Source organism: Zingiber officinale, chromosome 9B (assembly GCF_018446385.1).
Source record: "Zingiber officinale cultivar Zhangliang chromosome 9B, Zo_v1.1, whole genome shotgun sequence".
Lineage (NCBI taxonomy): Eukaryota > Viridiplantae > Streptophyta > Magnoliopsida > Zingiberales > Zingiberaceae > Zingiber > Zingiber officinale.
This window is the reverse complement of record NC_056003.1, coordinates 120033964-120043227: the sequence shown is the minus strand read 5'-3', so window position 1 is coordinate 120043227 and position 9264 is coordinate 120033964.

Here is a 9264-nt window from a genome sequence, read left to right as displayed (position 1 = left end):
AGTAGACAACCGGAAGATCCTTCAGTTGTTGGATACGTAGATGCAGACTATGCAGGAGATATAGATAATAGGAAGTCTACTACAGGATACGTGTTTACTGTGGCAGGAGGACCTATTTGTTGAAAATTTATGATACAATCTATTGTTGCATTGTCTACTACGGAGTCCGAGTACATGGCAGCAGTTGAAGCAGCGAAGGAAACTTTATGGCTTACAGGGTTGGTCAGAAAACTGGATGTTCAGCAAGGTGGAGTCAAGTTGTTATGCGATAGTTAGAGTGCTATCTATTTGGTGAAAAATCAAGTGTATCATACGAGAACCAAGCACATTAATATGAGGTTTCACAAGATTAGAGAGTTGATTGCTTCTGGAGAACTTCAACTTCAGAAGATTCATCCTACAGACAATGCTGCAGACATGCTGACAAAGCCAGTGACCACAGATAAGTTCAAGCATTGCTTGAACTTAATCCATATCTCTAAATGCTAGAGGAAGGAAGTCCAGACCCAGAGATCCAGGTGGAGCTTTATTCAGATACTCGTGTACTTCGAAGGGGTGAATATTCACCAAGGTGGAGATTGTTGACGAGTGGCTCATATTTGGATGAAGGTTAATATGAATGATGTTATGAAAGAAAAATCTGTTAAGATTTTTCGTAATAAAATTCTGTTAAGATTTTATCTAATAGAATTTTGTTGTGATTTTTCATAACAAAATTCTGTTATGATTTTATCATGTATGGGGTTTAGCATTATTTATAAGGATCATTGTAAATCTATTGTACAACAACAAACACAAGAATCATTATGTGTGATTCTCTTGTGTTAAAAGAATTCTAATAAAGTTTCGACCATTTTGTGGAGTAGGCACGTCTCTGAACCACCGTAACTTTTCTTCTTTCTCTTCTTCTTCTCCTTCCTCGTGTTTATTCTCCTTTTGCGCGTCTTTGTCTTATTGCTTTGCGTGATCTCTTTTTTCTTTTCCTCTTCTTCCACGTTTTAGAGGTTAAGAGGTGTGGTTGATTGATAGATTATGAGAAGTTAACATAATTATAATTAATCGATTGATGCAAATATTATTCAAGTAATAAAAGGAAAATGTCATAGACCATGAGACTCGATTAAGGTAGTGGGATGATGGATAATGACCGGATTCAGGAGCAAGTCATAATTAATTATACTAGTCGATAGGAAGGAGCATTCGACTAATTTAATATTAATTTAATATTTTTTTATTATTTATTAAATAAATTTGATTAATTCGATGTTAACTGAAATAATCAAATTTTAATTTATTCGTTTAAAATCAAATTTTAATTTATTTACTTAATTTATTTTTAGTAAAATTTTAATTTGATTTGGTTAATCAATATTAATCAATTTTCAATTAATTCAATTAATTTATAAACTAAATTAACTAAATATTCACCCTATTAGTCAATAAGTTGACTAATGATATTTTAACAGTCCATTGATGGAGCATTTATAAGAGAAGGTCTTTAAATAGGTCTAGAGTCCACAAATAACTCCAACTAATAAAATTATTAAAAATCCTTTTGTTCTTATGTGAAAAAACCTTTAATTAATTGTCCTAATTGATTAATATAAGACATAATCAATTAGCCAATCGATTTGATCCTTACTGTGGTTTGCAAAAAGCACCATCAACCTAATCAATTGGAATAAGTCCTAATCGATTAAGTTGCCCAATCCTAAACTCCGAACTCGAGTTTAGGATTCATTTGCCCAATCCTAAAGTCATTTGTGACTCATTAAGACTTTCCATTGTCTAACATCCGGTCACCCTTGATCTGTTAGGGCTTTTTTATCAAGTGTCTGATCAACCTTTGACCTACTTGGACTTTTCATCTCGTGTCAATTCCTATTGGACATTCGATCACCAAGTGTCTGGTCAACCTTTGACCTACTTGGACTTTTCTCTTGCCTAACATCGCTAGGACTTTCACTGCCTAGTTCTCAACTAGGTCTTCACTGCTTAACCTTGCTAGAACTTCAACTACCTAGTTCCCAACTAGGTCTTTACTGTCAAACTCTGCTAGGACTTCCATTGCCTAGTTCCCAGCTAGGTTTTCACTGTCCAATCTCGCTATGACTTTAATTACCTAGTTCCCAAGTAAGTCTTCAATACCTAGATCCGCTAGAACTTCCACTGTCTAACTTTACTTATGAGAATTTTTCTATTGCTTAACCTTCAATTAGAACTTTCAGTTGCCTAACTTCCAGTTAGGACTTCCCAAACAAGTACTTGGTCGTCCCTTGACCTACTTGACTTCTCTCTCACATATTATCAAATATCGAAACTCAATCTCGAACCAACTTAAGGATAATCAAACTGGTCAATCTTGACCTGAGGATGATTACACTAACAATGAGGTGAATAATAATTGACCAACAAATACAATTTTTACTCTTGCTAATGTCTTAGGTCATTAAACACAATTAAAAGTAATGGAAATAAAATATTGAAGCATGTAAATGCATACCAATGCTAATAAGGCAACGTAATGGAGTTTAGAATCCTCGTCTAACTCCCAAGCCTATATGATTCATTGGTAAGTTACTGAAAGTTCACCATCTTTTTTATTCTTGGAAACTTTATGTAGAGAAACCTCTTATAGGAGAAACCTTTACAATGAAAACTTAGAGAGTTAAACTATAAAGAATGCTCAAATGATTTACAATAAAGATTGTGTGCATAATTGTCATTTATTATAGTAAAAGATTACACTCACTCCAAGTGTCTTCCTCCCTGATGAAGTGAAGGATAATAAACTATTGGATCATGTATGATGGATGACTGGAGTGGTATAAGAGGTGAATATCACTTTGTACGACAACTTAGTAAACTAAAATGAAATATGTAGTAGAAAATGACTTAAAGCAAGACAAGACAAGGCTCCTCATCCACCGTCTATTTATGATCCTTAGACGAATCACTCTAGTAAATCCTCTATATATTCTCCTTCTTGGCAACACTAGATACGAAGAAACACCTTACACTTCTTTTGGGGATTTACACAATATGATTACAATAATAAATGAAGAGAGTTACAAAGAAGCTTAACAAAAGTACGAGAGTGTGAAAGATTCACAATCTCTTCTCAAGTTCATAGCTTTTGAGCCCTTTCTATTGACTCTTCTTCTAATTCAAATGTTGAAGTTGTTTTGTTATGCTGTCATCAATAAGTCAATTGATTTCCACCATCAGTTGATTGATTTATTATAATCATTGTTTGACCCCACAGGTTATCCGAACGGATATGTGGTGGGATACTTGTCACATGAGGTTGTGGGATTGAAACTCAGGGTAGTCGGGGCGTAAATCTCCGGTCCCTGTGCAACTCACCCCACCTGTTACATGCTCGCTCAGGATGTTATGATTTACCTCCCTCGTGATGATCTTAGATCGGGTGTGACGAGGACGTTGAGGACGAACGATTTCATCTTTTGCTACATTAATAACTTTGTTTGAACTTTACTTTGTAGCATCAATTGACTCGTCATAAGAATTAATCAATTGTTCCATATTTAATCGTCTAGAATATCATATCATTATATTTGACTCATGAATAGAAATATTTTGTTCATTTGAAAACTAGTTTGAATTGATTGCCCAATTAATCCTACCTTCATCCGTTGACTAAACTTTCAAACAGAACCTTTTTTTTCCTCGGCTAAAACATTTTAGTCAACTTACTAGTTTACTCAATCAATAGTGAACTTCTCTAGTCTACTAGTATGTCAACTATGACTAATTCAATAGCCGAGTCTATCAAAGTTTAGATACACTTTCACCCCATACATGTACACACTTCAACTCTCAACTACATGGAGTCTTACCACACCTCAAGGCATTCTGCGATCAACTAGCCGAATTTAAATTAAATCAAATTAAATTAAATTTTTCTGTCAAGATGATCTAAGTAGTAGAACAGAGTAGCTAATCAAGACAAACGATCAACCAGGCAGAATAGCCGACTGGGTAGCAAGTATGGTCGAGCAGAGTAGCTAATCAGGACGAGTAACCTGTTGGTCCCTTTGGAGGCCGACAAGAGGGGAGGGATGAATTACCGTACAAAAATAAGTCTAACATTTCTCAGATTTTAAACTAATTAACAAACACTTGTAATAATAAAAAAGAAGAGACTAATTAAAGAAATCAGACACAGAGAGTTTACTTGGTTTGCAATCAGAGGATTGTTAATCCAAGGAAAGGATGGCGCACTATCTGATGATCTCCTCTGGGCGGAGTAGCCTCTTACAGCGTTGACAACACAAAAAGAAAGAACAGAATTGAAAGCACTGGATTTCAAGTTGATTTAATAAATTGTGCAAATCAGTGCTATATTTATAGTACTGTTCGGGGCGCTCCGAAGGGTTCCGGGCGCCCTGGGGGGATAAAATTTTATCCCCCAACGTTCAGATCGAGTCAAACCTCGATCTGGTCAAAATCCACTTCCGAGAGCCCGGACCACTTAAGTCAACCCAGTTGACTTTTTGTGATCCGGTTCCACTGCTCCGGTTTAGATCGTCTCGGTCCGGATCTTCTGTTCCGGCTCCGCTGGCTTGGGTGATCTCGGCCATCCGGAATACGGCTCACCCGAACCCAAGTTCCGACCTTCTCCTTAAGCAGCATTCATTCCCGGTTTCTCGTCTCTCGAACGTCGCGTACGTTCTTCTCGTCCACCGATGTACTCTTCCGCGGTCACCTCGTCCCTCGGACGCATCGAGCCCGTCGGCTCTCTCCCCGTGTCGTCCTTCTGTAGGACCGTTGCGGCCGACTGGAAGGGGGGTTGTTGGATATCTTGCAAAATGAAAAACAAACGAACAACCCTTCCTCGAACTGTTTAAGCTAACACTTGTAAAATAAACAAAGCAGATAAATAAAACATTAAAAAGACGAGGCACAAGATTTACTTGGTTACAACTAATGTGGTTGTTAATCCAAGGAAGGTTAAGCGCACTAGAATACTCCTTCAGGCGGAGACGCCTCTTACAATGTTGAAGCACAGAAACAGAAGCTTAACTCGAAAGCACACAAGCGTAGGAATTACAAGTAATGAGTTCGTTGTAAAGCTTCTGGACCAAGGCTCTATTTATAGCTTTGGTCGGGGCGCCTGGAAGGGTTCCGGGCGCCCTGGGGGGATAAACTTTATCCCCCACGATTAGATCGAGTCAAAACTCGATCCTGGTCAAAAGGCTGGTCCGGGCGCCCGGGACTGTTCCGGGCGCCCCGGACCAGTAAAGTCAACCCACGTTGACTTTTTCATCCGGGACCACTGCTCTGGTTCGGTTCGGCTCGATCCGGGTCTTCTACTCTAGATTCGCTCGCTTGGGTGATCTCTGCCATCCGGAAAAGGGCTCACCCGAACCCAACTTTCGGTCTTCTCGAGCAGCCTTCCGCTCCGGCTTCTCGTCCCTCGGAATCGCTACGTGTTTCCTTCTCATTCACCAGCGTACTCATCCGCAGTTTCGTCCCTCGGTCGCACCCCGTGCCGACCTTCTCGCTAGCTACGTCTCTTGCTCCCCGAGCAATCTTCCGCTCTGGCTTTCATCCCTCGGAACCACCGCACGCTTCCTTCTCGTCCACCGGGGTACTCTTCCGCAGCACCTCGTCCCTCGGACGCACCGCATGCCATCCTTCTCGCTAGCTGCGTCTTCTGCTCGAGTACCTGTGCTCCTAAGCTCCTACACACTTAGACACAAGGTTAGAAATACACAGGACCTAACTTAACTTATTGATCACACCAAAATGACCTTGAGTTCTAACAATCTCCCCCTTTTTGATGTGATCAACCCAAGTTAAGCTAGGGTCAATAATAGATATGAAAATTAAACAGTTTATTTTGCACTAACGTGTAACAAGATAAAAACATTAAATTTCAATATAGAAACATTAAATTTCAAATTTTTTAATTTTCTACCTCCCCTAGACTTATACTTTTTCTTCTCCCCCTTTGATCACATAAAAGATAGGGGTTTCAAGAAAAATCTAAGGGTTGACACTTAGAAAATTTATAAAGATTTATTTCAAAGATTTTTTGGAAAGTATTTCTAAGTCAAGAAAATTTTCTAAAAAATAACTTTTGAAAAAAAATTTCTAAGTATTCGTCATCAATAATTAAAAACTTTCTAAGCCAAAAAATTTATGGAAGAAAATTTAAGAGAATTGATAACATTAAAAGAAATTTTCTATGCATTTATTTATTTATATATTTTATTCTAATGCTTTTATCAGAGAGTTTTAAATTTCTATTTTAACTTATTACAATTTCTCAAATTTGAAGTAAGAAAATTTGAACATGCGAAGAATTGTATCATGTTAATTTTTGTTAATAGTTTGTCGAGATATTTTAATCGACAAACTATTTCTCTCAGCTTTAAAGCAACAAATGTTAAACATGCAAGAAATTGTATTGACAAGATAATTGGTAAAAATTCGTTTGACAATTTTTCTAATTTGCAAGATTCATTCGACAAAATATTTTGTAACTTGCAAGAATCTTTTGGTAATATTTATGATTTGCAAAATTCTTTTAACAAAACATTTTTTAATTCAAAAAATTCTTTCGATAATATTTCTAATTTGCAATAAGAGTTCGCCAGTTGATTTTCTAATCCGAAAAATTCTTTCGATGATTCAATTTTTAATTCGTAAAAATCTTCAGGTAATTTTTCGATTAATTGAACTAATTGTTCAGAGGGTAGAGGTCATACCTTACTTACCTCGTCGGCCGTTGGTTCTCCCCCTGTTGAATTGTTTTCTTCCGAAGATTCTCCCCCTTCATCAATGCTTAGTGAAGAAGGGTTTTCTGTGTTCTTGAGATGTACTTCGGCTGTTGGTTCTGTCGGTGGCTCGGTGTCTATTGAGTCGTCGGCTTCCAAAGGTTCTTCGTAGAGCTTTAAGAAATTTTCCCAAAGTTCTTTGCGCTTTTGTATTCGCCGATTCTGTCTAGATCTTCATTTGGTATTATGGTTAGAATATGAAATTCTGCCCGTCTGTTTACCATCGATTCGTCACGTTGCTTCTTGTTCCAGAGGCGTAGATCGAGTTCTTCTCCATTCGTTGTCTTTGGTTCTTCATAGCCACATTTCAATATTAAAGAAATGCCAAAATCAGAATTAAGATATACCTCCATTTGTTTCTTCCATGAAGAAAACTCCCCCTCGAATGTTGGTGGATATTCGCTAGCTCCGGCCATCGTTTTGTTGCTTCAGACGGCGGTTAGTCCTTCTGAGGTGTCTCGGCTCTGATACCACTTGTAGGACCATTGCGACCGGCTGGAAGGGGGGTTGTTGGATATCCTGCAAAATAAAAAACAGACGAACAACCCTTCCTCGAACTCTTTAAGCTAATACTTATAAAATAAACAAAGCAGATAAATAAAATATTAAAAAGATGAGGCACAAGATTTACTTGGTTACAACCGATGTGGTTGTTAATCCAAGGAAGGTTAAGCGCACTAGAATACTCCTTCAGGCGGAGAAGCCTCTTACAACGTTGAAGCACAGAAACAGAAGTTTAACTCTAAAGCACACAAGTGTAGGAATTACAAGTAATGAGTTCGTTGTAAAGCTTCTGGACCAAGGCTCTATTTACAGCCTTGGACGGGGCGCCTGGAAGGGTTCCGGGCGCCCTGGGGGGGAAAACTTTATCCCCTAACGATCAGATCGAGTCAAAACTCGATCCTGGTCAAAAGGCTAGTCCGGGCGCCCTGGGCTGGTCCGGGCGCCCCGGACTGTTCCGGGCGCCCCGGACCAGTAAAGTCAACCCACGTTGACTTTTTCATCCGGGACCACTGCTCTGGTTCGATTCGTCTCGATCCGGGTCTTCTACTCTAGATCCGCTCGCTTGGGTGATCTCTGCCATCCGGAAAAGGGCTCACCCGAACCCAACTTTCGGTCTTCTCGAGCAGCCTTCCGCTCCGGCTTCTCGTCCACCAACGTACTCATCCGCAGTCTTCGTCCCTCGGTCGCACCCCGTGCCGACCTTCTCGCTAGCTGCGTCTCTTGCTCCCCGAGTAATCTTTCGCTTCGGCTTTCGTCCCTCGGAACCACCGTACGCTTTCTTCTCGTCCACCGGGGTACTCTTCCGCAGCACCTCGTCCCTCGGACGCACTGCGTGTTGTCCTTCTCGCTAGTTGCATCTTCCGCTCGAGTACCTGTGCTCCTAAGCTCCTGCACACTTAGACACAAGGTTATAAACACACAGGACCTAACTTAACTTGTTGATCACACCAAAACGACCTTGGGGTTCCAACACCTTCTCGTTAGCCGCGTCTTCCGCTCGACTTCCTGTGTTCCTAAGCTCTTGTACACTTAGACGCAAGGGTTAGACAAAACAGGACCTAACTTAACTTGTTTGATCACATCAAAACACCTTGGGGTTCCAACAATCTCCCCCTTTTTGATGTAAGCAACCCAAGTAAGCTAGGGTAAACATATGCAATACAAACAATTAATTTGCAAATAAGTCCAAAGATTTTTTAATTTAATTTTATACCTCCCCCTAGACTTAACATTCTTCTCCTCCTTTGATCACATAAAAATGAGGTTCTTTTTAACAAGTCTAAGGCAAATACTAACTTCAAAACAATTTGTGCAATGGAATAGAATCTTTTAAGTTTGAAGAGAAAAAAAATCTCATAAGTAAAAATTGCCACGGAAAAAAATTTCTAACTTAAAAGAAATTTCGAAGTTTTGAAAACATAATTTTTAAGTTTCAACCATAATTTTCAATTTAAGTTTCAAAAAAACATAATTCAAAATTTTCTTTAGAATAAATTTTCATAAGGATTTTTTTTTAAAACATCAATATTTTTGAATATATTTCTAAAATAACTTAAATAACTCTTTTAAAGTATTAAGTAATTTAAATTAATACTTTTTCAGTTAATCAATTAAACTTTTCATTTCAATACTTGACTTTCAGACAGTGGCGAGGCACTAGACCTTCTTGATTATTGGAGCAACAACCACTTTCTAGACAAAGCCGCATAAAGAAATTACATGTTTAATTTTCTTGCTAAAAATGCTAAGTCTAATTTTGATTTTTAAATTAATCATGTTTTTGGAACCCAATAAAGGTTCCTTCCTACAGGGTTAATCAAGTATTTTCTAGGTACATAGGTTTTTGCTATTTTTCTGATTTGACTTTGGTGAAACCTATAGTACCAGTTTAGTCTTCTATAATTTTTAAAACCAGAAATATTTGAACAGGTAGAGTTTTTCAATCTTTCTATTT